This window comes from Nomascus leucogenys, chromosome 4 (genome assembly GCF_006542625.1).
Source record: "Nomascus leucogenys isolate Asia chromosome 4, Asia_NLE_v1, whole genome shotgun sequence".
Classification (NCBI taxonomy): Eukaryota; Metazoa; Chordata; class Mammalia; order Primates; family Hylobatidae; genus Nomascus; species Nomascus leucogenys.
Window position 1 is genome coordinate 72,554,199 of NC_044384.1, and position 26,499 is coordinate 72,580,697.

Here is a 26,499-nt window from a genome sequence, read left to right on the forward strand (position 1 = left end):
CTAGCAATCAGCGAGACTCCGTGGGCATAGGACCCTCCAAGCCAGGTGCGGGACACAATCTCCTAGTGTGCCGTTTTCCAGGCCCGTTGGAAAAGCACAGTATTAGGATGGGACTGACCCGATATTCCAGGTGCCGTCTGTTTCCCCTTTCTTTGACTAGGAAAGGGAACTCCCTGACCCCTTGCGCTTCCCGAGTGAGGCAATGCCTTGCCCTGCTTCGGCTCGTGCACAGTGTGCTTCACCAACTGTCCTGCACCCACTGTTAGGCACTCTCTAGTGAGATGAAACCGGTACCTCAAGCAGAAATGCAGAAATCACCCGTCTTCTGTGTCGCTGGGGCTGGGAGCTGGAGACTGGAGGTGTTCCTATTCGGCCATCTTGGCTCCACCCTGATACGTCTTATATTATAAGTCTCTCTTCGAGGTAACAGTATTAACAAACCATTAACTAGACTAAGAAAAAAAGAGAAAAATACCCAAATAAATAAAATCAGAAATGGAAAAGTGAAACATCACAATGGATACCAGAGAAATATAAAGGATCATTAAGGAATATTATGAATAACTACATGCCACTAAAGTAAAAAACCTAGAGGAAATGGCTGAATTCCTGGACACATGCAGCCTACCAAGATTGAGCCAAGAAGAAAAAGAAAACCTGGGCAGACTAACAAGTAATGAAGTTGAATCAGTAATAAAAGTCTGTCACAGCAGAAAGGCCTAGGACTGGATGGCTTCATTGCTGAATTCTACCAAACCTTTAAAGAAGAATTAATACCAGTTCTTCTCAAACTATTCCAAATAAATTGTATCAGAGATAATTCTTCCTGACTTATTCTACAAGGCCAGCATGACCCTGATACCAAAAGCAAATAAGAACACAACAAATAAAACCACAGGTCAATATTCTTGATGAACATAGATGCAAAAATCCTGCACAAAATAATAACAAACCCAATCTAGCAACACATCAAAAAGCTAGTACATGATGATTGAATGGGATTCATCCCAGGGATGCAAAGATGGTTCAGTATATATAAATCAAGAAATGTGATAAATCACATCAGCAGAATGAAGGATGAAAACCACATGAACATCTCAATAGATGCAGAAAAAACATTCGATAACCTTTAGCACCCATTCATGATAAAAACTCCCAATAAACTAGGTATAGAAGGAATGTACCTCAACACAATAAGGCCATAAATGACAAAACCATAGCTGACATCATACGAAATGGGGACAAGCTGAATGCTTTTCCTTTAAGAACTGGAACAAGAAAAGAATGCCCACTCTCACCACTCCTATTCAACATGTACTGGAAGTCATAGCCAGAGCAGTCAGGCAAAAGAAAGAAAGAAAGGGCATCCAAATTTGAAAGGAGGAAGTCAGATTATCCCTGTTTGCAAATGACATGATCTTATATAGAGAAAAACCTGAAGACTCTACCAAAAAACTCTTAGAACTGGTAAATGAATTCAGTAAAGTTGCAGGATACAAAATCACCATACAAAAATAAATATTGTTTCTATAGACAAACAACTAGGTGAAAAAGAAATCAAGATGACAATTCCATTTGCAGTAGCTACAAAAAAATTAAAATACCTAGGGATAAACTTTACCAAGGAGGTGAAAGACCTCTACAAGGAAAACTACAAAGCATCGATGAAAAGAAATTGAAGAGGACTGACAAACAAATGGAAAGTACTTGGAAGAAGTACTGTATGGTTCAGATGAGCATACTGCCCAAAGAAATCTACAGCTTCAATGAAGCCTCTAATTACATTTTAAGGAGATGATATCTTGAAGAAAAATTACTTATCCCAAATGCAGAGTTCCTGACTTTTGGCCCATTATTGAGGAGGCTGTGGTGCTTTTCTCCTTGGTCTTCAAAACAAGTTAGTCATGGATATGGAAACTCAACCTTCATGACTAAAAGAAGCAAACTGAAAAGAATGTTATTTGTATGGTTCTATAGATATATGATTGTTTGGAGGGGACTTGGGTTCTCCAAGGAGTAACAGTCTGTATTGGAATGTCTCCTTGTATTAGAATGTATCTCTTGCCAGCTTCATTGGTTTTTGTTTGTTTGTTTGTTTGTTTGAGATGGAGTTTTGCTCTTGTTGCCCAGGCTGGAGTGCAATAGTGCAATCTCGGCTCACTGCAACCTCCACCTCGTGGGGTCAAGCAATTCTCCTGCCTCAGCCTCCGGATGGAGTAGCTGGGATTATAGGCGCCCATCACCACATCCAGCTAATTTTTGTATTTTTAATAGAGACGGGGTTTTATCATGTTGGTCAGGCTGGTCTCGAACTCCTGAGCTCAGGTAATCCGCCCACCTCGTCCTCCCAAAGTGCTGGGATTACAGGTGTGAGCCACTGTGCCTGGCCTTCCACAGTTATTCATTGTGCATACTTGGCCAGGTGTACCGCTAGGTGCGGGGACCCAGGGCGGGCCACAGCCCATGTCTGACCAGGTGACTGACCTCAGGCAGCCTTTGATGCACAAATGATGAACTTCCAATTGCTTAATGTTATTACAGTTACAGACTGATGACGAGGTTCGTGCTGCAGCTGCACCCTGGGAACTTGGTGGTGCCCCCCACCATATTGGGCATGGTGGGACTGCCGCAGATGTGATGGATGACAAGGGATCCTGCCAGTGAGAGGAATGAAGATGCTCTTTTGCTTCTGTGAGGTCAAGGCCTCATTTCATGTGACAGGCAGAACCAGCCTCACTTGCCATTGGCCCTCCACATCCACAGCTGTTTCTGCACAGGGATGTCTGGCTCTGAGCCCTTCTGCAGAGCAGTGTTGCACTGTTCCTAGAATAGTGTCCTTGTAGTCTCGTTAGGCTTTGCTTCTCTTTGTGTCTTGTTGTTTTGCTGGTTTTCCAAACCACTAGCTGCACCACGAGGCTTCTGTGAGCAGATGGCATGAGACAGGTGAGTGCTTGCGTGGAAACTGGGGCACCGGGGGTCCAGGGTGCAGGCCTGCTTTACTCTGGGCACCCTGTAACTGCTCCTGCTCCCAAGTGCCAGCGATATTCTGCAGATACAAATGTGTGATCACATTGCCTGGGCCCCAGTCTCCGAGGAGCCTGGTGGTGGTGGCGGTGGCCACTTTCAGCCTGGGTGTGTCGTCAGGACCCGAGAAGGTGACAGGAGAAGGTGGGAGGTGAGGAGGAGTATCAGACATGGGGTGGGGGGTGTGAGGCTGGAGACCAGGACCCTCGCCCGGAGCCTTGCTGTGATTGGCTGTGGTGGGGAAGCTGGACGCATTTGCTGGGCGCTACCGCTCTCAGCATGAATGTGTTCAGGCTGTTGACTGAAGAGTGTTGCTTACTCTTTTTTAAGAAGCATGATATACATCTAGGAACAGTAATATTTTAAAAGTCTTTTTCCCTTTTCCACACCTCTGCTTGAAGGAACTCCAAAGCCTGCAGGGTAAATGAGCAGTGTTAGGATGGCCAAGAGCTCTCAGGCTGATTTAGTACTCGTGGGCAGGGCCCCTTTTCGGATTGATTATGACACATGGTGCTAATGGGGTTGATTTCTAGTGGGAGGTACAGTATGTGTTACCCTTCGAGTTCTGCAAATGAGGTGGGGGGGAGGAAGGAATGCATTCAGAGAAAAGAGAAAGTGGAATTCGGAATAATTTTTTTGATATTCTCTTAAAGGCACAATGATCAGAACCTGCCGTGTTTTATTTCTTTTCATTAGAAGTAAGCTCAGGTTCTGGGTATCGGAGCATCTCTGGCACAGGTTGTACTCACCTTTTGGCCCTCAGGTGTCACTGAACAGGACGCTGCCGGGTGAGTTTTTGGTAACAAATCTCATGGCAGGATGGTGGCGTCCCCCTCGCCTGCTCATCTGCCCTCCAGGCCGGTACTCACTGAGTGCCCAGTGTGTGCCCAGCCCTAGAGCTGAGGCCGCAGAAGGCCCTGTGCTTGGGGGCCTGCTGCGACATGGGGTATCCCAGGAATCCAGGACTCAGATGAGTCAATGCAGACCTGCTGCTGGGAGAGAGTGCTGGAGGGGAGGCCTGTGGCAGAGACGCATAAGCCCTGGCAAGATTCCACCAAGGGGAAGCCCAGGGATTTCTGGAGGCAGGTGATGGAGCTGAGGGCTGAACACGGACAGGCGGTGTCGCGCCCTGAAGGCAAAAGAGCCTGTCTGGGTGGAGGGCACAGCCTGAGGCCCAGGGGAGGCAGGGAGCTTTTCGGGCCCAGAGCTGATGGGGTGAGGAGTGAGGGTCCCCAGGTGGACTCAGGGTTTTCTTTTCTGAGACTGAGTCGGATCTTACAGGCCTTGGGGAGCCATTGGAGTGTTTTCAGCAGCAGTGACAGGGTCTGTTTGCACTGGGCCACAGTCTGGAGACTGGGCGGTGTGGGGGTTGGAGGAGTTTACCCGGCCCAGCTGAGCAGGGCTGGTGCAGACAGAGAGAATCCCGCCTCTTCAAGGTCGCTCAGCTGACCATGGGCATAGCTGGACCTACAGTGCCAGCGACCCTCCATGCTTTTGCCAGGAAGTCCAGCGGCATCTTTCCATTCATGGCGGTTATGGAATTGGCTGAGTCCTTACTCTGACCTAGAGTGAGCCTCAAGAAACAAAAATGTCCACCTGTGTTCAACAATTTAAACATGTAAAAGAACACACTGGGTGTGGTGGCCCACTCCTGTCATCCCAGCGCTTTGGGAGGCTGAGGCAGGAGGATCATTTGAGCCCAAGAGTTCGAGACTAGACTGGGAAACATAGGGAAACTCTTGTCTTTACAAAACCCCCCAAAATTATCTGGGCTTAGTGGCACTTGGCTGTGGTCCCAGCAACTTAGGAGGGTGAGGCATGAGAATCGCTTGAGCCCAGGAGGCAGAGGTGGCAGTGAGCCGAAATGGTGCCACTACACCCCAGCCTGGGCAACAGAACAAGACCCTGTCTCAAAAAAAGTTAAATAAAAGAAAAACCCAATTCTTCTTATTTAATAGGGCACCGAGACTAAAACAGTAATCATCAGATGAAATGATAGTAGAAAATATGAAATATGAACAAATGATTAAACCTGTGAGGGCTCGAGACTAAGGGGTGGAGACACAGCCAGGGTGTCTGGGTTCAGCAGGTACTTCCAGAGTCCTGCTGTGTGCTGGGCACAGGGGCTGCAGACAGATGCCCGGCCCCCCCAGGATGCTCCACACCCAGCAGGTGCTGTCGGATACACAGTGGGAGCTCCTTCCGGCCTAGGGTCTGTGCTGGGAGAGGCAGAGGCAGACAATGGAAAGGCTCCACTCTCAACAAAGAGTGGGGTTTGATGTATGGGGGTCCGAGAAGGTAGCATTAGAGCAGGGAGTGACCATATGGGTACTGGGGAAGATTCTAGGCTGAGGCAACTCTGTGCAAAGGCTGTGGGTGAGAGGTTGCCTGGAGTGGTCAAGGCCACATGGCTGGAGAGGAGCAAGGGGTGCAGAGGGCACATGTGCATGCATGTGCACATACAGGCATGTGTGAACGTATGTGTGGGTGTGTGTGATTTCCCATAGGGCCCAGGGTCCAGGTGGAATGGGAGCCCTTCCAGGTTTGGAGCAGAGCAGTGTCTGGGCGTAGGTTTCCAGAGGGTCAGGGTCTCTGGGGAATAGATCACGGTGGAGGCCCAGGGGAGAGGCAGGGTGCCATAGGGGCTGTTGCAGCGTTGAGGCCCTAGGGACGGCTCCCCGGGCCAGGGCTGTGGGGTGCTTGGAGTGGAGCAGGAACCAGAGGATGCACCGAGGTGGAGAGCTGGCCGAGGGAGATGCGGTGTATTTGAATTTCTGCTGAGCACTGGAATTCCATTTTATCAGGATGAGGATGGCTGGGGAAGGGATGGCTTTGATCATTGCTTTTATTGTGAGGAGACAATTTGTCATCAGCATTGGTGTTATTTTGGCCTGACTTTTATCACTCTTGTTCATCATGATCTTGTTTCTGCCTAACTTTCGTGCTTGCTACCCTTTTAGAAAATGATGTTTCACTTATTTAGTATATTATGTGTTAATTGTTGTCCAGAAATCAAACTAAGTTTCTTTCCAAGAAAGACGCGATGTAAAGCACTTTGATTCCCTGGGGGAACAGGTGCTGTGTGTGCACAAGGTTTTGCTGCCTGATTATTCTAGGGAAAATGAGACAGTGATTATATATGTTGGCAGGACTCAGATCACACACTGCCCTGGACGTGGCGGGGAGGCTTGGGTGAATCTAAAAGCATCCTCCTGCCGTTTGAGGTGAGTCCTCTCCATGTTGGGAGTAGAAATGGCTCTTCTTTTAAAATAGGATCCCTTTCTTGGCTCTGTCTCTGAGTCACCCTCCTGGGGTCACAGATCAGCTGCATGGGCACAGGTTAGGAATGTGGTCTCAGCCTCAGCCTAGGACCCCATCCCCCCATCAAAATCTGCCTTTTAACAAGATCCAAGGGATTTCTTGTGCACCTTAAAGTTTGGGAAATACTGAGTTAGGACAGTTTTAAGACATTCTGAGGACTTCTTGCTTTGGGATCAGTATTTTATTAGGGCAGCTGGGTTTAAATCCCAGGAATGCCAGCAGGTGTGTAGGACTGGTGTGAACAGTGCTGAGTACTTGGGTCAGGTTACAGATCGACCCCACCAGCATCCAGCAATCTGGCACCCCATGGATGTTTCCATAGAGAGCCCTTTGAAAATGAGAGCCCTGGTAAGCTGGTGTGTCTGCTGGCGTGGAAGAGAGAGCCTCTCTTTCCTAAGGAAGGCGTCAAAAGCAGGGGTTAGGTGAATGGAGGGAGCCCAGGCACGTCGGTGCCCAGTGGGGCAGGTGTGTGTGCCGGGGAAGGAAACCCGTATTGTTGGAGCGAAGTTGCTGTTTGGCGGAATTTGGTGCACTTATTTGGAAAATATTGCCCAAAGAACACAGAACTGTCTGTTGTCTTTTCCTTAAACATTTCTGTTGTCAGAGTGATGAGAAAATTGCCTATGTGGGAACCTGAGAAGTGCAAATTTGTTAATACTTCCTTTGACAGTGGTTTGTATTCAGAGCTGTTTATGAGCTGTCACAAATCATTTCCAGTTAAAACGTTTCTGCTGTGGAGTCACGCCGCGCTGGAGGGTCCGGCGGGACGGACGTGCACGGCCTCGCGGTCCCGGCTCAGAAAGGCCTGAATCCATGTGCCGTGGGTCTGGTTTTTAAGCTGGTGAATTGAATTGTGGAGAATAAAAATGACCTGGTTTCTGTGGAAAAGCTCTGCTTTGAAAATGTTCTTCCTTTTAATGATCTTCAGAAGCCCAGTGTCAAGGCCTAAGTGTGAGATTTCACCATTCTTTTGATGGCTGGGACAGAGCGGAATTCAGTGTCAGTCCTTTCGTTCTGTAATGATGATGTTTGTGAGACTCGGGGATGACACTTTTGGCTCATCACTGGTAGGACGTGGACATGCGGTTGCTTTTCCATGAGCAGGGATGGGTTTCCCTGACCCACTGCCCTGCCCCATGCATGCTGTGCTCATGGGCAGGCGTGTGTGGGGTGGCAGCCTGGGTTTCAGCGTGTGGGCTGCAGCCTGGATGTGAGACACTGAGCGATCATATAGGGGATGATTTTATAGGTCTGGATGCTGTATAGCAGTGGCTGTCACCTGGGGGTGACTTTGTGCCCCAGAGGCCATTTGACAATGTCTGGAGACATTTTTGGTTGTCACAAGTGGGAGGTGGGAGGTGCTCCTAGCATCTAGTGGGGAGAGACCAGGGATGCTGTTAGACTGCCTACAGTCCACAGGACAGCCTCATCACAAGGATTTGTCCAGCCCCACGTGTATGTCGTGCCCAGGTTGAGAAACCTGCTTTAACAGTAGTGGTAGTTTGGATAGATGGATAATGGTAAAGAAGAGAAAAGGATACAATAGGGCTGGGTGCAGTGGCTTAGGCTTGTAATGCCAGGCTGAGGCGGAAGGATCACTTGAGCTGAGGAATTGGAGGCTGTGATCACACCACTGCACTTCAGCCTGGGCAACAGAGCAAAACCCTATCTCGAAAGAAAGAAAGAAAGAAAGAGAGAGAGAGAAAGAAAAAGAAAGAAGCATACAATGGCCAGATAGTGGTTGAAAACATGTTAGATCTCCAATGTCTGGTTCCATTTCTTTTTGTTTTTCATTTATTTACTTAATATTCAGAAAAGAAATTTCACTGTCCAAAGTCCATTTTTTCCCAACCAAGGCAGTTGAAAATTCCTAAATTCTAAATAATCAGACACCTTCAGTAGGTACCCTTGCTTTTCTTCCATGCTTCCATAGTATTTTGCTTGACAGAGAATGTTAGGGTTTTCTTTCTGAAGCTCCTGGTTTATCTTAATGAGTTAATTCTATGAAATCCTTTTTTTTTCTTTTTTTAGCATTAAAATGGAATCTGCTAATGAATGGCCACTAGGGACGATGGTGAAAACACTTGAAATGAGATGCATCTATTTGAATATTTTATGGTCATGGAATTGGCTATTTATTTTATTTTTGCTTTTATGATTTCAAAATTCAAATTTCTTTGAGCAAATGTTTAGAGATGACAAGAGGGAAACTCAGGGAGTGGAGTAATCTGTTGAGTGTGAACCAAAGATTACATTCTTTTTCAGAATTGTTCTTCCTTCCTTTTTACTGGGTCGCATAAAAGCTTTTATGATCTGATTGTACCTTATTGATATTTGCCAATTGATAAATTTCTTGTTCATTAATTCAGTATTTAGGTCAATGATGTTTCTTCCTGGCTTAGTATGAAGTTCAGCCTTTCATGATAATGTATTTCCTCTTTCTTTAGCTAGATTACCAATAATGTTCAAATGGGGCAGGGGAAGGATTACACCAGAAAAACTAGCCTTTGACATCTGTGAAAAGGTGCCTCCCAGAAGCACCATCTAAAGGCAGTTCATGATTTTAATCCAGAATGGCCAAGTGCTGCCGCTGTGTACAACTTCCGACCAGTGTGATGGTGGACAGCAGGTCTCTAGGTGGGTTCATTGAATATTTAGGTCAATGATCTTGTTGTGCTTGATTCGGGATGACTGAGTATTCCTGAAACAAATGCTATTTCTGGCTGCTGCCATTCCCACAGAGCACTTGTGCAAGTTCATAAGACTTCCTAAGGGAAAGGGGAATTTGCATAGTTTGTGGATTCCTTCCTTCCTTCCTTCATCCTCCCCTCCCCTCCCCTCTCTTCCTCTCCCTCCTTCCTGCTCTGTTGCCCAGGCTGGAGTGCAGTAGCATGATCATAGCTCACTGCAGCCTCATACTCCACAAGTGTATCCTCCCGCCTTAGTCTCCTGAGTCACTGGGACTACAGACACACACCACCATGCCTGGCTAATTTTTTTATTTTTTGGTAAAGACAGAGTCTCACTATGTTGTCCAGACTGGTCTCAAACTCCTGGGCTCAAGTGATCCTCTTGCCTCAGCCTCTGAAAGTGCTGGGATTATAGGCGTGAGCTGCTGCACCCAGCCCTCCTAATTTCTGATTGACTTTTGAGTAAGATGAGTTTTAGTGCTAAAACATCCCACATTGGTAGCTCTTAGAGAGGTACTTAGTGAAAGAAACCACATGTCTTCGAATGCCCATATATATGTATGTAAAGCATACGTTGGTATGTGGTTTTGGTTCATTTTCTTCCACTTGTTTCTTTCTCCTGTTTTCTGATTCTCCCCTGTAATCCATCCATCCTTCCCTCCCTCCCTCCCTCCATTTATGCTGCTCACAAACTCAAGGGGCATCACTTACGTGGGATAATTTGCCTTTACAGCCACCCATGGCTGCTTTGAGAAAGGAAGTGTTCCCATCACCTGTTTTCCTTTGCTGGCTCTACCTGTAATGACTGAGCCCCACTGGGTGTGCAGGGCAAGACCAGCATTTGTGTCTCTTGGCCCGATGGAGGCCCCAGGAGGGGAACGTGTGGTTTGGAGAAGCCCCTTCTTGCACCGCTGCTCCTGTAACTGACCTTGGGCTGTGTGGTCTGTCCAGCCTCGGTTCCCTGTCTTTAAGATGGGTATAACAGGACCTCTCGGATTTCTTGGGAGGCATTGAATGGAATATAGCAGGTAAATTTTGTAGGATAGTAGTTGCTAAGTACAAGTCAGTTACTTCCCCTTAAATAGAGAAGACTCTAAGTGATTTTTGGATAATCTCCTGAGAGCACACTATTGGAGGTCATTGCCTTGATCTCCTTATGCCCAGGGGTAGGTGAGTGCCCACGTGCCAAGGTGTGGGCAGTGCACCCTGTTCTGCTGCGAGCCTTCTCGGGACCCTGCATGGAGCCTGTCCCCTTCCACTCACTGCTGGCTGGTGTCTGCAGAACAGCCTTCCCTGGCCTTTTGGCGGCCCTGTCAGGGTCTGGAAATCTGGCTTTGTCTCAGAAATCTGGCTGTGGAAGATTTTCCTTTGTGTACTGTTGTAAATGCCTTAAATGTATTAGGGTGCTTTGCAAATCTTTCTCTAATCCGTTTTGACAAATAGCTGAGTAATATTGGTTTTATGTGAACTTGGCAAAATTTGCTCCCGTTCAGGGTGACTGGGGCATGTGACGATTAGTGGGAGGTGGCAGGATTCTTGAGTGTAGCATTTCTCTGACTCAGCCGACTATTTCCTTTTTCCTGTTGCTTTATTATTTATTGTTGCTATTCTTTCTGCCACCCTCTCCCTCCCTCCTTACAGATGTCTGTCTTTCCAGGACTGTCCTTGTATTTTTTGATCTTCTCTCGCATAGACATCAATGGTGGGTCCATCCTTGAATCCCCACTGTTCCTTCCGGTGACTACCATGGTGTGGCAGCTCTAAGGGCAGGGAGCTCATCTCTGCTGAATGCAGCCTATTTTGGGGACGCCATGGCACCTAGAAACCAACTGGGTGCAGTTGAATGTGCCTCCCTATGGCCTCCCTGGGCTGGGATTCAGAGCAGGGCTCACTTTTCTTCCATTTGTTGGGACTAATGTGTCTGAAGACACTGCTGTTGCCCCACCTGGTTCCCTCTTTTCCAGGTCAGGCAGCCCAGCTTGCTTTTCCCATCCCTCCTCTGATGCGTTCACAGCCCCCTCATTCCTCTCCTAGGTGACGGTGCCGTGGGCTTTCAGAGCCCAGCTACGATGGACTGTGTCTTAGCACAACAGGCGTGAGGAACTGATGAGGGCATTGGCAATGGTGAGGTGCTGGGGCACATTAGTCCTGGCTCCAGGGAATAGCAGAACTCTGCCCCTAACATTCCATTTACTGGTGGAAAAATAGACCAGCGGGTTCTTGCTGTTCTACTTGCTAGATGATAGATTTTCTTCATCTTGTTTACCAAGAAAGAATGTGGTTTCTTAGCCAAGGACTTGATTTCTGGTTCCTGGTGAACAGTTTTCAGAGCACTCTGAGCCTCTTCATTTGTAGAAAGGGAACTTTGAGAAAATGCCCAGCACAGTGCCTGCCTGGGACAGAGCAATTTCAGCAAATGTTTATAGAAATCCCAGTTTAGTTCAAGTTGTGAGCTGAGAATCCTTGCTGTTGGTTTTAGGTTTCCAGCCTCAGACCTTCAGAACCTTTGGGGGTTGTATCCCTAACCTCAGCCGTACCCTAGAGGCCAGGTCAGCAGAGTGAGTGATAAGCACACTCGTTCCATCAACTGTGTGGTTAGAAACGTAGAGGTTGTCATTAGAAAGTGCAGTATTTCTATCCTACTTTTGAATTTCAGGGAGGAGCTTCAGGATTTGTAAAGACTTCATCTATATTGAAGACTGCCCAAGAGTTACGGCTTACCTGGCTGCAGGCAGCATGCCACCTGTATGCAGTACCTGTGCTGTGTCTAAGGAGGAGGGACTTGGTGGTGGGGGTGGGGGAGAGGCAGGACTGCGAGTGCCACCAGAGCTTGAGAGAGCAAAGATGAACAGAGGAGATGGGGGTGGAGCTGTGCAGAGCAGGGCACACGTGCGGCTCTGTGTGTAGAAAATGAGTCTCGTGTGGCTCTGTGCGTGGAAACTGAGTCCTGTGAGGCTCCGTGTGTGGGGGCTGAGTCCCGTGCAGCTCTGTGTGTGGAAACTGAGTTCCGTGCGGCTCTGTGCATGGGGGCTGAGTCCCATGTGGCTCTGTGTGCGTGGAAACTGAGTCCTGTGAGGCTCTGTGCGTGGAAACTGAGTCCCGTGCGGCTCTGTGTGCGTGGGGCTGAGTCCCGTGTGGCTCTGTGTGTGTGGAAACTGAGTCCTGTGAGGCTCTGTGCGTGGGGGCTGAGTCCTGTGCGGCTCTGTGTGCGTGGGGCTGAGTCCCGTGTGGCTCTGTGTGTGTGGAAACTGAGTCCTGTGAGGCTCTGTGCATGGGGGCTGAGTCCTGTGCGGCTCTGTGTGCGTGGGGGCTGAGTCCCGTGTGGCTCTGTGTGCGTGGGGGCTGAGTCCCGTGCGGCTGTGTGTGTGGAAACTGAGTCCCATGCGGCTCTGTGCGTGGAGGCTGAGTCCCCTGTGGCTCTGTGCGTGGAAACTGAGTCCCGTGTGGCTCTGTGTGTGGAGGCTGAGTCCCCTGTGGCTCTGTGTGTGGAAACTGAGTCCTGTGCAGCTCTGTGTGTGGGGCTGAGTCCTGTGTGCCAGCCTTCCCATTGCCATCTCAGGGATCCTCAGGGCAGCCTGGTGAGGACAGTGAGGGCACGGGATTGCAGCTGACACACAGAGCTGTGCAGTGAGGCAGGCAGGAGCTTGCTTGGGAGAGAGGCAGGGGAGTCGAGGGGCACCTGGCACCTTATCTGGCCCAGCTGGCCTGGGTTCGAGTCCCAGCTCTGCCCATTGGCAGCCATGTGACCTTGGATGCCTCACTTAACCCTCCTGTGCCCGAATTTCTCCATCGATAAAAGGAAGATGTTGGTAATCGTATTACCCACCTCATGGTTTCTTATAAAGATGGAAAGAAAAAGAATCAATCATGTTCCAAGCTTGAGACACAGCTGGCCGATTGTAAGTGTTTGTTATGGTTAAAGTGAGGGAGTCGGGCTTGGACTGTGGACCGCCGGACTGCATTGCTCTCCCTCTAAAGGTCATGATTGGGTGGCAACTGAACTTCAGCTTCTCCTGGATTCATAATTTTATTTCACTTCATAGAGTACAATCATACAGTCAACATGACTTTAGAATATTGGAGGAAACTTTCTATGTTCCTTAAGTACCATTTAATTAAAAAAAAAAAAAGAATTTTGGATGAAACTAATATAACCCTGGGGTGGGCAAGTCTGTCGAGGGCATGGGAGGGGCTGTGATAGAGCAGGGCAGGACACGACCCGGCTCTGTCCCCTCTGGTGGATTGGGCCCCACCTGTCCCCTTCCAGGCCCAGAGTTGCAGTTGGTTGAGTGGGTGGGTGGGTACCGTTTGAAAGAGCGAGTGGGGGCTGGTTGCGGGATGGGCCTAAGTGGTGAGGATGAGTCCTTTGAGGAGGTGGCCCTGCCAGGCGGCTGCTTTACGTTAACGGCCAGTGAAGCTGGGGCCGCAGACCTGGAGGGCTTCCCAGCCCCGCCCCCTGAGTTATCCTCAGAGTGGGCCTTGCTGCTCTTTCCAAAGGGTGTCTGCAGACCGTTAGACAGTTGCTTGGCCCATGTTCAACAGTGTGCAGGAAAATGCTTAGAAAGCCAGGAACAAGTGGTTTCTGAAGTATTCACCATCATTCAATTCCACAGTGTCCCTTTATGAGTTTAGCTAATGAGGAGTTGACTTCTCTCTGCAGATATTCTGAGCCCGATAGCTTAGGTGATGGCATTCTTGGCAGGGAAGCTGCTAGCCTGTTTTTCGGAGTAGATGTTGTCCTGTGCTTCCTTCCCATGTGGGACTGCCGTGCAGGTTGAAGGTAGTTTCGTGCTTTTCTCTGCAAATGGCTGTTCTTTGGACTGCGTGAGGTGATTCTGCGTAGCCTCTCCCTTCTTCCAGGATTCTGAATCTGGATTGATTTTGTTGATGAAGCTTTCTGAGATGCATTGCTGAAAAGAGTAGTTGAAGAATGTGTCTGGAGAAAGCATACGGGTGCATTTCACAACTGTGCTGTTTCATAAAAGCGTTTCAATTACAGTCTTCCCGAACCTGGAGGATTCGCAACTGGCCTGTAAACAGACTGCAGTGTTTCAAGGTTGAGGAAGACGTTGGCAAATTGATCTGTAAAATTATATAAGAGGTCTCTCTTTCCTTTTACCTGAGTTAAAGCTGAGTTGCTCAAGCCAGAACCTGGTGCCGTTCTGACCCCCTCCTGGCTCCCTGGTCCGTCCACTGTGCCGCCAAGGCCTGTGATTCTACCTTCTAAGTGTTTTCCACACGGCTCCTTTCCTCCCGCTGTGGTCACTGCCTTCAATTCTCAACATTTCTTGCCTGGACTTTTGCAACAGCCTCTGAACAGACTTCTCTGCCTCCAGCCTCTGCCGTCTCTCCCCTCCTCATAGGCTTCCCTGTGCCTTCCAAACTCCTGGTCTAGGACGTCATTCTGAGAACTGCCTTACCACCTAGCGGCAGGGCTGACCTGTCACTGCGTGGCTTTGAAGGTCAACGCCAAACTTACCTGTGTGGCCTGGCCGGGGTCTCTGTCTCCAGTCCCCATTTCACTCAGTTCCTCCAGGGACACTCGAAGCCCTCCCCCTTCCCACTGTGCTGCCTGGAGCATGGCTTCCTCTGTCCTGCAGCACAAACGTCAGCTGCGCAGGTGAGCCCTTTTCTGGGCTCATCGCAATTTGTCGAAACATGCGACAGAGATGAATAGCTCCATGCACCCAGGAGCAAGGCGTGCCACGTCTCTTCATTTTTCTTGAGAAATAAATCTCCTTTGATCCCTGACTCACTGAGAAAGATGGGGTGGCTGATATCAGTCATCTGGGGACTGTCCTCCCCAGGCACGTTTCTGAGGACTTGTCACTCAGTCACACCTGGCCCCACTACCCAGGGCTTCGTTGGCCATGGGTCCTGCTTGCCTGGTGCTGAGATCTTCTTCAAGGTCTGCTGAAGTCATCTCCTGTGGGGGTGGCCCTGGGACTCCGCTCTGCTGCCCACAGCTCAGGCCTCCAGGGGTCTTCCTCAGCCTGCTCCCCACTACTCCTGAGGTCTTTGCCCTCCCCTGGGTGGGTCCCTCTTCTCCTCCCACCCCTGAGCACTCAGCCTCCTCCTCACCCCCGCTTGGATCTGCTCGATCTAGGTTTAGAGCTCTGGTTTTAAGCATCGATATGTTTAAGCATTATCTGGGGAGCTTGTTAAAAATACAGATTCCTGGACTCCACCCCAAGAGATTCTGACTCAGAAGCTGAGATGATGCCCGTCGTGAACATGTGTTTTAGCAAGAATGGCGGGCTCCTTGACGCAGTTGTTCTGTAGTTTGGACAGTGAGTAGCACTCGCCCAGACCTTAAAAACAAAGGCTTTTTCGGGGCTTGTTTTTAGGGCTCCCCCGACTTCTACCTGTGGACCCAGGAACACAGAAGGTCATTTTGCTACAGAGTGCCCATAAGCCATCTGCCCTCCAGCCCTGCATTCACAGCTAGCCTGGGAGCTCCTCTAGGGAAGGGCGTGGCTTCATTCCTCCTGCACAACTCCTGGTGCCTCGCACTGGGTCCGCGGCCAGATGTGGGCAGGAGCAGTCTCGGGGACAACAGACACAGCCTGCTGAGGAAGGCACCCAACCCTGGGCTTGGCTTTCCTTTCTGGCATGAGGCTCGGGTGTCCAGAGGCGGGAGGATTCCAAGGGTCTCTGGTGGCTGCCTTCTCCAGATTTGGGCTTGGACTGGGCACAGCTGGGAATCAGTTTTGTTTTGTTTTGAATTGGCATAGTGACCGTCTTAGGCAGAAGGCAGGCTGCTGCAGGGCCTCCACGCTTAGGCGCTGCCTGGTGATGGCTTCTCCGTGGAGGAGAGGGAGCTGCTCTGAAGCAAGCCCAGCACCGCAGTCCTGGCCAGACTCGTGGGCAGATCCCTGGAGTCCTGTCCCCACACCACCCTTGGAGCTGCCTTCCGAGTGTAAGTTACAGTTTCAGTCACAGCCTCAGAGGTGGCAAGTCACTGACTAGGAAGAGAGTTGAACAGAATTCTGAGTAAGAGTAATACTAAGAGTTACAATTTTTATGTTCCAGTGAGGTAGAAAATCTTTTACGTCAACTGAAGGCTAGATCTCCTTTCATGTGGAATCTCTTTGTGAAAGAACAGCATTTTCTGAGTTCAGGCCTAGGTCTTGGTTAGAATCAACAGAGTAATGGTGGCAAGGGGGAAGTTCGTGAAAATATTCTCAGACTGCAGTTCTGAATTATGAATGCGACGGCTAACATTGCTTTAGCAGTTCGGTGACACCTATCTTTGCAAAATATACTTTCACTGGTAAGGGCCAAATAATTCTAATAGAAACATTTTTTGGTATGTAATTATGTAGATGTAGAGTGATACACTTTTTTTTTTGCTGTGCACTTAAAAATTATCAAAGGAATGTTTGGAACTTCTGGAAACTACTTCTGATCACTGGTCAGTTTCACGCATGTGTGTGTCTGTGTCTGTGTTGTATTGTTTTTAGTGTGTGCACACAGGCCTGCAGCCTTAGCAGTTACTGGGAGAGTGGTCTATCCCATTCATTTTAAAACCAGCATCACCAGTTCCACCTGTCACATGTGGTGGTGGAATTTGAGAAGAATGGGGACAGTTTGATCAGGATGGTGAAGCTGCCCAGGGGCATAGCCTGTGAATGCTAATTCACTTTCTGTAAACAACCTCTGCAGTGTTTGGTGTTTGCGTGTATGAGATCAGCTGTCAGTTTTCGCTCGGATCCAGCTCCTGCTGCTGTCTAACTGAGATGAGCAAGCCTCACTTCAGACGTCGCATGTAACCCAGCTACTTCATTTGTTCATTCTTATCTTTTGCTTTTCTGGAAGGTTTAAGCCAGAGGTTGGGGCCCCGCATTCTGGCTGGCTGATTGGAAATCATACACATATAAGGATTGTCCAGCAGCTTTCCTGGGGCCCCTGGTGACAGCTTGCATGCCATAACTGGCACAGACTGTGAGTCACCCACTGTCCTTCCTGAGCTTTGACTTACTTAAGGTAACACGGGCAGACCAATGCATTGTTTCTTTTTCTTTTAAAACAATTTTTTAGAGATGAGGCCTCACTATGTTGCCCAGGCTAGACTTGAACTCCTCACTTCAAGCGATCCTCCCACCTCGCCTCTGTAGTAGCTGGGACGACAACTACTACTCCCAGTGCACCTGGCTTGACACATTCTTTTTAGTCTTTTGAAACTCTTGTACTTTCCAAGGTGTGCCTGGAGAGATATTTTCCTCTTAAGTTTAAGACTATAGTTTTCTACTGATTTCCTTTGTTTTCGTGTCCCAAGGCAGAATATTTTGTTCCTGTTGATGGACTGCAGATGGTGCCCACTCCGCCTCCCCTGCCATTCTGTCCTGGACTCTCTATCCTTTTTCCTTAGTCTCAGTTCCTCCTTCACCCTCATCCCCCCTCGGCTTGACTCTTCTCCCTGCCTCCCTCCGCTGTTGGGATTCTGGCCTAGTGGGAGATGGTTTCATCTGAGCATCTGAAAATATGGGGCTTCTTGGTCTTTATGTGCACATCTGAGCATGCTACTGAAGGCAGAGGAAGGGAGATCTCTTAGGGAGTCAGCACATGCAAAATGCTGTGCCTTCAGACTGCCCCTGCTATCTGTTATAAGGAGCGTCACACCGCAGGCTGCCCTTTAGCTGTTCCCTCGGAATGCAGCCTTGTTAAGTCACTGCCAGCGTTTCCCCTCTTGGCGTCCCTTTCTCTTAACTAAGTTGTTAACTCCAGACTCTGCTGCTTTCTTAAAGGCTAAAGTAATGGGCAAAGTAAAACCCTGAAATGTTTAGAAGCTATGCAGTATTATATTGTAAACCTGTAAAAATTCTTAACAAAGTTAGTGGCTTGGAAAGATTTCATGAGAACTTCAGCTAAAAGGCAGTAAAGTAAATGCCTTAAAATAACTAAACTTTGGCTTATAACAAGGCCATTGTTTGGCAGTGTCCACTTTTTAAAGACTTTCCAGAACTTGGAGGAGGAAATGATCCTGAGACAAAGTAGTGCTTTAAAAAATGAAGACAGTGAATTAACATTGACATTATTTGCCAACAATTGATTTCTTGTCTTCCAACTTTTTACCCTGCATTCTGAATAAATTGGACCATGTGAAGAACTAGAAGATTAACTTTAGGGTTTTTGTTTGATTGAAATTGGTTTTGCAGAAGTGGAAATTTGGCAGCATGTATGGAAACCAGTAAATCAGTTTACAGTGTACTGTGCTTCTTAGTTTATGAAACCCACAAGAATGAGGAAAGGCTGCATGTCTTTGAATGCGAGAGGGCTGAACTAATGTAGGGTTTGCCTTTTCTGGAAGTTTATTTTTACCCTTATTAATTTAGTAGCTTGTAGAGCGGCATGTCCAGACTTTAACTAGTTAATAGTGGCTCCCAAGCTGAGCAGGATTTCAATGCCAATGGTTATTTTTCAGTGGTCTCATAGAGAAAATACTGGGAAGTATTCTAAGAATGGTGTAAAATGAAGAGGAACTTGGTAATTTTTTAAAACACTGGGTCAATGAAATATAAGCAGCTGGCTTACACACAGTGACAATCTTTATAGTCAGATATTGTGCTCTGAACTAGTGCTCTGATGAGGTAGCAGAAGCATGTCTCTATTTTCAATTAAAATGATCCATTAATGTGGGAATATTTGGAGCATCTGTGTCTTTTCAAATGAACCGGGGTAGATGATCTTTTTTTTTTTTTTTTTTTTTTTTCCTGAGGGGAAGCCCATTTGCGTGGTGGCTTCTGCTGGTAGCATCCGTGCCTGTTTCCCAGCCTGCTGGGGCCCTAGCGAGCTGTCTGATGTAATGTGCTCACACTTGGAGTCAGTCTGAGTCGACAATGTGGGAGTTCCTTCCAGAGAGATGTGCTGTTTTCATCTTGAACCGTTCATAGGTTTCTGCAGCAGGCACGGTCTCATTCTCAAACTCAGTGTCCTCACGGCCTTCTTGGACCCCTTCCTCCTGGTGTCCCCTTGGATATTCTGTCCTCCATCCTCCCACATGGCCCTGTCCATCACCTGACATCCATGTTAACACGCTTACGGGTATCACTCGAATAGCTGCCTTCACAGTAGGCTCTCGCTGCTGCGGATTTGAACAAGTATTTGTAGGGGAGTCGAGGCAGGCTACCTTGATCTGCAAACTCACCAGGGCTGTCTAGAGCCGTGTCACTGGACTGCTGTGCTGGTGTCTCCTGGGAGCTTGTTAGAAATGTGGAGGCTGGGCATGGTGGCTCACATCTGACATCTTAGCACTTTGAGAGGCCAAGGTGGGATAATCTCTTGATCCCAGGAGTTTGAGACCAGGCTGGGCAACATAGCAAGATCCTGATTCTACAAAAATTTTAAAAATTAGCTGGGCCTGGTGGTGTGCCTACCTGTGGTCACAGCTACATGGGAGGCTGAGGTGGGAGGATCACTTGTGCCCAGGAAGCGGAGCCTGCTGTGAGCTGTGATGGCTCCACTGTAATCTAGCCTGGGTGACTCTGTCTCTTAAAAGAAAAAAAGAAAAAGAAAAGGAAAAAAAGAAAAGGAAATGTAGAACCTTGGGGCTCACTACAGATGTGTAGAGTCTGAATTGGCCGGGTCGAGAGTGCAAAGTATGCTCATTCCAGGCCTATTTGCATTACCGCGTAGAAGTGTTATCAAAGCATTGGAAGCCAAGGCAAAGGTACTTTAGCAGTAGAATGTGTTTTCATTAAGTTATTTCAGAGTACTGGATCCAGGACTTTATTTGCAAAGTTTATGCATAGATAATACAGATGGGGTGAGTTCTGTTTGGCTAGAGCAGAATGCAGTTAGCTGCTTTCAGCTTTCTGGACCCTGCATGGTTGTGCTGCGAAGGATCCTTCCTCAGGGCATCAGCAGGTTTCACTGGGAGGCTAGAACTCTGCAGGAGTGGAGACCACAGCCAGCACTAAAGAAGTGATCTCCGACAGAAGGGAAGAGAAAATGTATTTCAAATAATGAGACTAAGTATTGTTTTTAGAAACTAAAAAGTTATACATGTGATATGTATGTATGTGTATGTATTTAAATACCACAACCCAGAGTGTGTTTGTGTATATATGTATTTGGATATTATCTGTGTATCTATGTATACATGTGTATATATTGCATTTGAAATGTATGAAACTATACAATGACTACTACTATGGGGGATTTACGGAGGAAAGATCAAACATAGTTTAATGGAGGAGAACGACCAATAGTAGATGTTTATTATTGGCTCAGTTTACCTAAACAACAACTAAACACATACACCAACAAGCAGTAAACATTTGCCATTCAGAAATGCTGGGAAATAGGGTGTCATGATTTTTAAACCATTCTAGTTAATATAGAACTGTCCTATTATACCATTGACAGACTTAAATAATGAGACTCTAATGAGGCTTAGCTAAGATTCAAGTGACTGTAACCGAAATGATTTCTTGCTGCTGATGTAGACGACTGTAGGATCGTCCGTTTCTTCGGCATCGTGATGGTAGGCGTTCAGTGCCTGTGTGAAAGCGAAGGGCGGAGAGGGACCCTCTGAGCCTGTAGGAGGCCCATTTCCCAATTCCCACTGGGGGCTTCCAGCACACTTTCTGGGTACTTAGTTCACGAGGTCTTTCTGAGTCTGCCAAAGGCGGTCTTAGCTACCACTGAAGACCAAAGAGGCTGGGTCGAAGGCCTCTTCTCCGTATTCTTCCCCTTGTGATGTCCTCAGCATCTGACACAGGGCCTGGCATGTTCACCATCTGATAAGCCCCTGTTGCGTGAAGGCCTTGAATGCCGATAGCGTTCCCTGAGGTTGGCCTTGTCATGTCTTCCTGTAGATGGCTCTGGAATTCTTGACGTGCAGGAGGTGGGGCCTTTGAACTTTGCTGCCTGAGTACTTGAGCCAAGAGAGTGTTAGTTGACATTAGGCACGTAGACTGCTTTTGCTTTGACTGAGAGACCTTGGCTGAAGGGAGAGGGTGGGAAAAGCTGAATGAGCCCTGGTACAGGGACTGCTCCCAGCAAGTCAGTTTCCACCCCACCCTCCTGTTCAGTGCTTTTTTTTTTTATTTTTTTTATTTTTTATTTTTTTTTACGGTGGAGTCTTGCTTTGCCAGGCTGGAGTGCAGTGGCACAATCTCGGCTCACTTCAACCTCCACCTCCCGAGTTCAAGTGATTCTCTTGCCTCAGCCTCCCTAGGAGCTGGGACTACAGGTGCCCACCACCACGCCCAGCTAATTTTTGTATTTTTAGTAGAGATGGGGTTTCACCGTGTTGGCCAGGATGGTCTCGATCTCTTGACCTCGTGATCCACCCGCCTCAGCCTCCCAAAGTGCTGGGATTACAGGCGTGAGCCACCACACCTGCCCCTCAGTGCTGACTTTGAGGGATGCTCCTAATCTGTGTGTGGCAGCTGCGTGGAGCCTGGGTTGCCTTGGTCCAGGTAGAAATCCCCTAGAGGGTTGTCATAGGGCTCAGGTCTTTGAAGAGACTGGGTACTTGAACTGTGCCCCGGCAATGGCTGGAGTTGGTGCTCTGTGCTCCAGAAGAGGGAACTTGCTGGGTGGCCATCGCCATTCCTCATTTGTTCCCGGCAAGCAAAATTGGACCACTTTACTGTTGCATCTGCTTTGAAGAGACTTTCATTTCTATTTGGGGAGAAGAAAACACAAATGCAGCGAGACAGCTGCCAGACAGCGCCTGGCTTTCGCCTCCGTCTCGCTCCTCCTGGCCGAGTTAGTGTCCCTGGGTATCACCCCATGCCACATGATACACGTCCCTGGGTATCACCCCATGCCCCATGCTGCGTGCTCTATGTGTGTTCCTCGAGTCTGAAAGGCGCTGATGAAATGCTTGCTGCAGCTTTGTTAGGACACAGGCGGTCATGCTTTAGGCTGCTGCGGGGACAGAGGCATTATGCAGCCTGCAGGAGCCATGGCCAGTGCATGGTCACTCTGCATGGCAGCCTTGTAGACCTGGCTGGGACACTTCAGGGACAGTGGGAGACCTCCTGCTGCTCTTGACTGGGGTTACCATGACCGCTGGCTCTTCACTGAGGCCAGACTCAGTGAGTGCAGATTCCTGGTGCTGGCTGGTGAGGCCCCAGGAAAGACACACCTATGGTCGGTATATCTCGGCTTCAATTTACTCAGAATAATGCAGCCCTGTGTGAGAGAGAGAAGCTAGGGAGCTGTGGTGCATCAGCTAGTAAAGATGTTAGAAAATTGTCAAAACAAAAACGATGTGGCATTTACAGGTTGAATGCATGAATGAATGCGCACGTGCATTTTATGATGTGAAACTGTCCCTGATGTAAAAATCAGGTGGGTTACTGCATCTGTGGTGATGGGGTGGGTCCATCTGCAATGTTTCCGAAAAAAGCATCATAAAGCAAGGTTGGTTTTGGGAAGGGTGCCTTTCTTTTCTATTTCATATGTCACCAGCTGCTCTGTGTGTTTTCTGTCCCGTTACGATTTTCCTGAGATGGCTCTTCACTCTGTCTCTGGGCCTCCTTGTGTTTAATTTATTTGTTTTTGAGACAGGGTCTCACCCTGTTGCCCAGGCTGGAGTGCAGTGGTGTGATCATAGTTCACTGCAGCCTCAAACTCCTGGGCTCAAGAGATCCTCCCGCCTCAGCTTCCCGAGCAGATAGGACTACAGGCGCGCACCACCACATCCGGCTAATATTTTCTTTTTTATAGAGACGGGATCTTGCTATATTGCTCAGGCTTGTCTTGCACTTAAGCTGCCCTCCCACCTTGGCCTCTCAAAGTGCTGGAATTCCAGGTGTGAGCTGCCGGACCCAGCCCGTTGTGTTTTAAATGGCTCTGCTTCCCAGGACCCAGCCCCTTGTGTTTTAAATGGCTCTGCTTCCCAGGACCCAGCCACCAGCTGGAGTGAGTCCTGCTCCGCAGAAAGGCCAGAAGCCTGTGGCCAGGCTTCTCTTCAACTTTTGCCCAAACAAATTTCCCATCTTCCTTTACCTTAAAGAGAGAGTGAGAACACTGTAAAGATTAAGAATAAGCGTGCCTGCTTTCCTTTGGGGTTTTCCATCCTCCAGCCCCTCATGCAGTCCTGTCCTGGTGCAAGGGTGGTACTACCTGCCACTTTTCAGGAGTTCCACCCACTCTGCCTCTTCTTGCTCTGCTTCTTAGGGGCCCGTGGTTCACAGCCATGTCTGGGACATGTCATTCAGGAGGTGGTTTGGGGTTAGTGAGATCGGCAGCCCCACAGGACCATGCTGTTGGAAACCCACGTGTGGATGCCCCGATGCCTGGTGCCACAGGGTGTGGCGTGTGAGGAGCTCAGCCAGTGCCTTCTCTTCTCTCCTCAGCGAGCGGCTGTGCTTGCTGGCGCTCTTCGGTGGCTTCCTCTTGAATGAACCTTTCTTCTGAAGGCTTGATTTGCTTGGGGGAGGCTTAGTGTTTCTGCTCAGCCTTCTTTCTTGGAGGCCTGGGCTTGATGTTGAGTTGTGTTTGGTGAGGTTATGGAAAAAGCCTGTGTTTACTAGAACAGAGGGAGGAGGCCTGGATGGGGCGTCAGGTCTGTCTTTGTGCTGTGACCTGGAGCTGTTGATCTCTTGGCTGGACCTGGGGAGGGGTCGGTCAGTGACCCCTCCAGTTCCCTGCTGGCCCCTACACAGGGGATGCCGAGCAGCAGGTCAGTGGCTGTTTTCACAGCTAGAGAGTTAAAGTTATGCTGAAAGGAAGAGGTGAGTTTGTTGCAGTTCTCTGCCTCGTGTCATGGAACTGCTGTTTTTAGTTTTTCTTGGCTTGGGTGTGAGAATCCTGCTGCCTGCGAGGCTAAGCATGAGGGAGAAAGTGTGGAGATGATGATCACGTTTGCTGAGTGATTGATGGAGAAGTGGGAATATATCATATAGTCCTGAATATAGATTTCAGGGGAGTGTGACAGGTTTCTGTAATGAATAAAGTTTTTCTTTTGTACTGTTTTTAAGTAATTGTATTGATTTAAATATTTTCAAATATCACTGTTATTAAAAGTAGTCCTTTTGGAATGTAAAATAGACACAATGTTGGGTAGCAGGAACTGTGTATGTGTTGAATTATTTTCAACAGAGCTTAAAGTCTTGCTTAAAATAGTTAAAAATCATCAGTTTAAAAACAGAATATCTTAAAGAGCCGGGCACGGTGGTGTGCACATGTAGTCCTAGCTACCGGGGAGGCTGAGGCAGGAGGATCATTTGAGTCCAGGAGTTTGAGGCTGCAGTGAGCTATGATTGTGCCTGTGAGCAGCCACTGCACTGTAGTCTGGATACCATAGCAAGACCCTGTTTCAAAAAAAAAAAAAATCCAAAAGAAATTGTGAAACAGGTTGCCAGGAAATTGGATTGGCATTTTGTTTTAGAATTAGAGCATGGTCATTTGACCCATACAGGTTTTGTCACTTTAGTTGGGAAGGAAAGATTTATTGATACTAATGGAAAATTAAAAATGAGTCACAAATTCTTACTTTGGAAATTGTCTTAGGGAATTTTTTGTTTTTAACCTTGAACTGTAGATAGCTAGATGCCAGAGAAGTGGCAAGGATATTTGACAAAAGTAATAACTACTGAGTGACATTTTAAGCACTGACTCAGCTTCACTGGTAAAATGAAATCAGTGCTGGAGAAGTTGTGTGTTCATTTTTTCGGGGTAGAACATGAAGCCAAATATCTTCAATCTATTTTGAAATTCAAAGCTATGGGCTCTGCTCTGAAGGCTTGAATAAGTTCGGTTGCTAGGCCTTTTTGTGACTAGACATTGACAAATCATAATTCTATTACTTTGGGTCATTTAAAAAAATTTTAATAGCACAACAAGGTGACTGTAGTCAATAATAACTTAATTGTATATTTTAAAATTAAAGAGTGTAATTGGATTGTTTGTAACTCAAAGGATAAATGCTTAACGGGATGGACACCCCATTCTGCGTGATTTGCTTATTTCATATTATATGCCTGTATCAAAACATCTCATGTACCCTATAAATACATATACTTACTATGTGCACACAAAAATTAAGAATAAAAAAAAAAAACAAATGTTAAAGGCCTCCCATGTGCCACATACTCTGCAAAGTGTTAGGGATGCCAGGATGACGGGGATGTGGTTTTTGCCCACAAGGAGCTCAAAGTTGAGTAGGAGAATGAATTTCCACTTTTGGTAGATGAGGCAGGACAGAGGCCTGCTCTAATATACAGTTGTGTATGCATTTAGTATATGCATATACGCTTTATATTATGTACCCCATATTTAATTACTGAGTTATTTTATTTATTTATTTATTTTGAGATAGGGTCTTATTCTGTCACCCATGCTGGAGTGCAGTGGGTCAATCTTGGCTCACTGCAATCTCAGCCTCCTGGGTTCAAGTGGTTCTCATGCCTCAGCCTCCCGAGTAGCTGGAACTACAGGTGTGCACCACCACGCTCAGCTAATTTTTGTATTTCTTGGTAAAGATGGGGTTTCACTGTGTTGGCCAGGCTGGTCTTGAATTCCTGGCATCCTAATCCACCCGCCTCGGCCTCCCAAAGTACGGGAATTATAGGCATGAGCCACCGCACCTGGCCTAATTACTAAGTTACATTTGTCACTTTTCTGTTGCTGTGTAACAAATTAGTATAAACTTAGGAGCTGAAAACAGTACTCATTTGTTATCTCACAGTTTCCATGGCTCCAAAGTCAGGCATGGCTTAGCTGGTTCTCTGGTCAGGCTGTAGTCAAGGTGTTGGCCAGGCTGTGTTCCCATCTGCAGGTCTGAGTAGGGAAGAATCCACCTCCAGGCTCATTCATGTTGCTGGCAGAATCCATTGACTTGTAACTGCAGGACTGATGTCCCTGTTCCCTTGCTGCTTGTCAGCTGAGGGCTGCTCTCAGGTCCTGGGGAGCCCCTGTAGTGCTTTGCCAAGTGGCCCTTCACAGGCCCCATCACGAGGTGGCAGCTTGCTTCTCCAAGCCAGCAAGGGAGGCTGTCGCTCCCTCGTCACAGAGTTGGGATCCTATGTAGGTCACCTGGTGTGGGGAGAAGCATTCTCCGCAGTATTCGGTTGGGTAGAAGCCAATCACAGCTTCCACCTACCCTCAAGGGGAGGGAGTTGTACAGGGTGTGAGCAATTTGAGGGAGTCACCTTAGAATTCTGCCCACCACAGTACCTTTCTGGTTATTTCACGGACTTCTGTTCCCAAGAAATCTGAGCGTTTGCATCCTAGGAAGACTGGTGAGAGCAGCCCCAGTGGAGGAATAAAAACTAAGATCTGGAAAATCAGCAGTGGGTTGTTTTCATCTCTCGGCAGGCAGGAAACAGGAGAAGAAAGGAACGTCTGTAGGCTCCCAACGCTCATGGGAAGGAGGTGTTTGGCTGGGGTAGAGCTCCGCAGGAATCTCCCAGGCTCCTCTAGCTAGGTGCAGCCGTGTTTTATCCGGCTGTCTTTACATGGGCTGATCACTCAGGAGTGGCATATGGCAGGAGCACGCTTTGGG

At 48.0% G+C, this 26,499-nt stretch overlaps 1 protein-coding gene across 3 annotated transcripts in view; it reads left to right on the forward strand.

Moving 5' to 3' along the window:
* LDLRAD4 (low density lipoprotein receptor class A domain containing 4) overlaps positions 1-26,499 on the forward strand; it is a 444,661-nt gene that overhangs the window by 38,789 nt on the left and 379,373 nt on the right. The gene's annotated exons all lie outside the window — the stretch shown is intronic.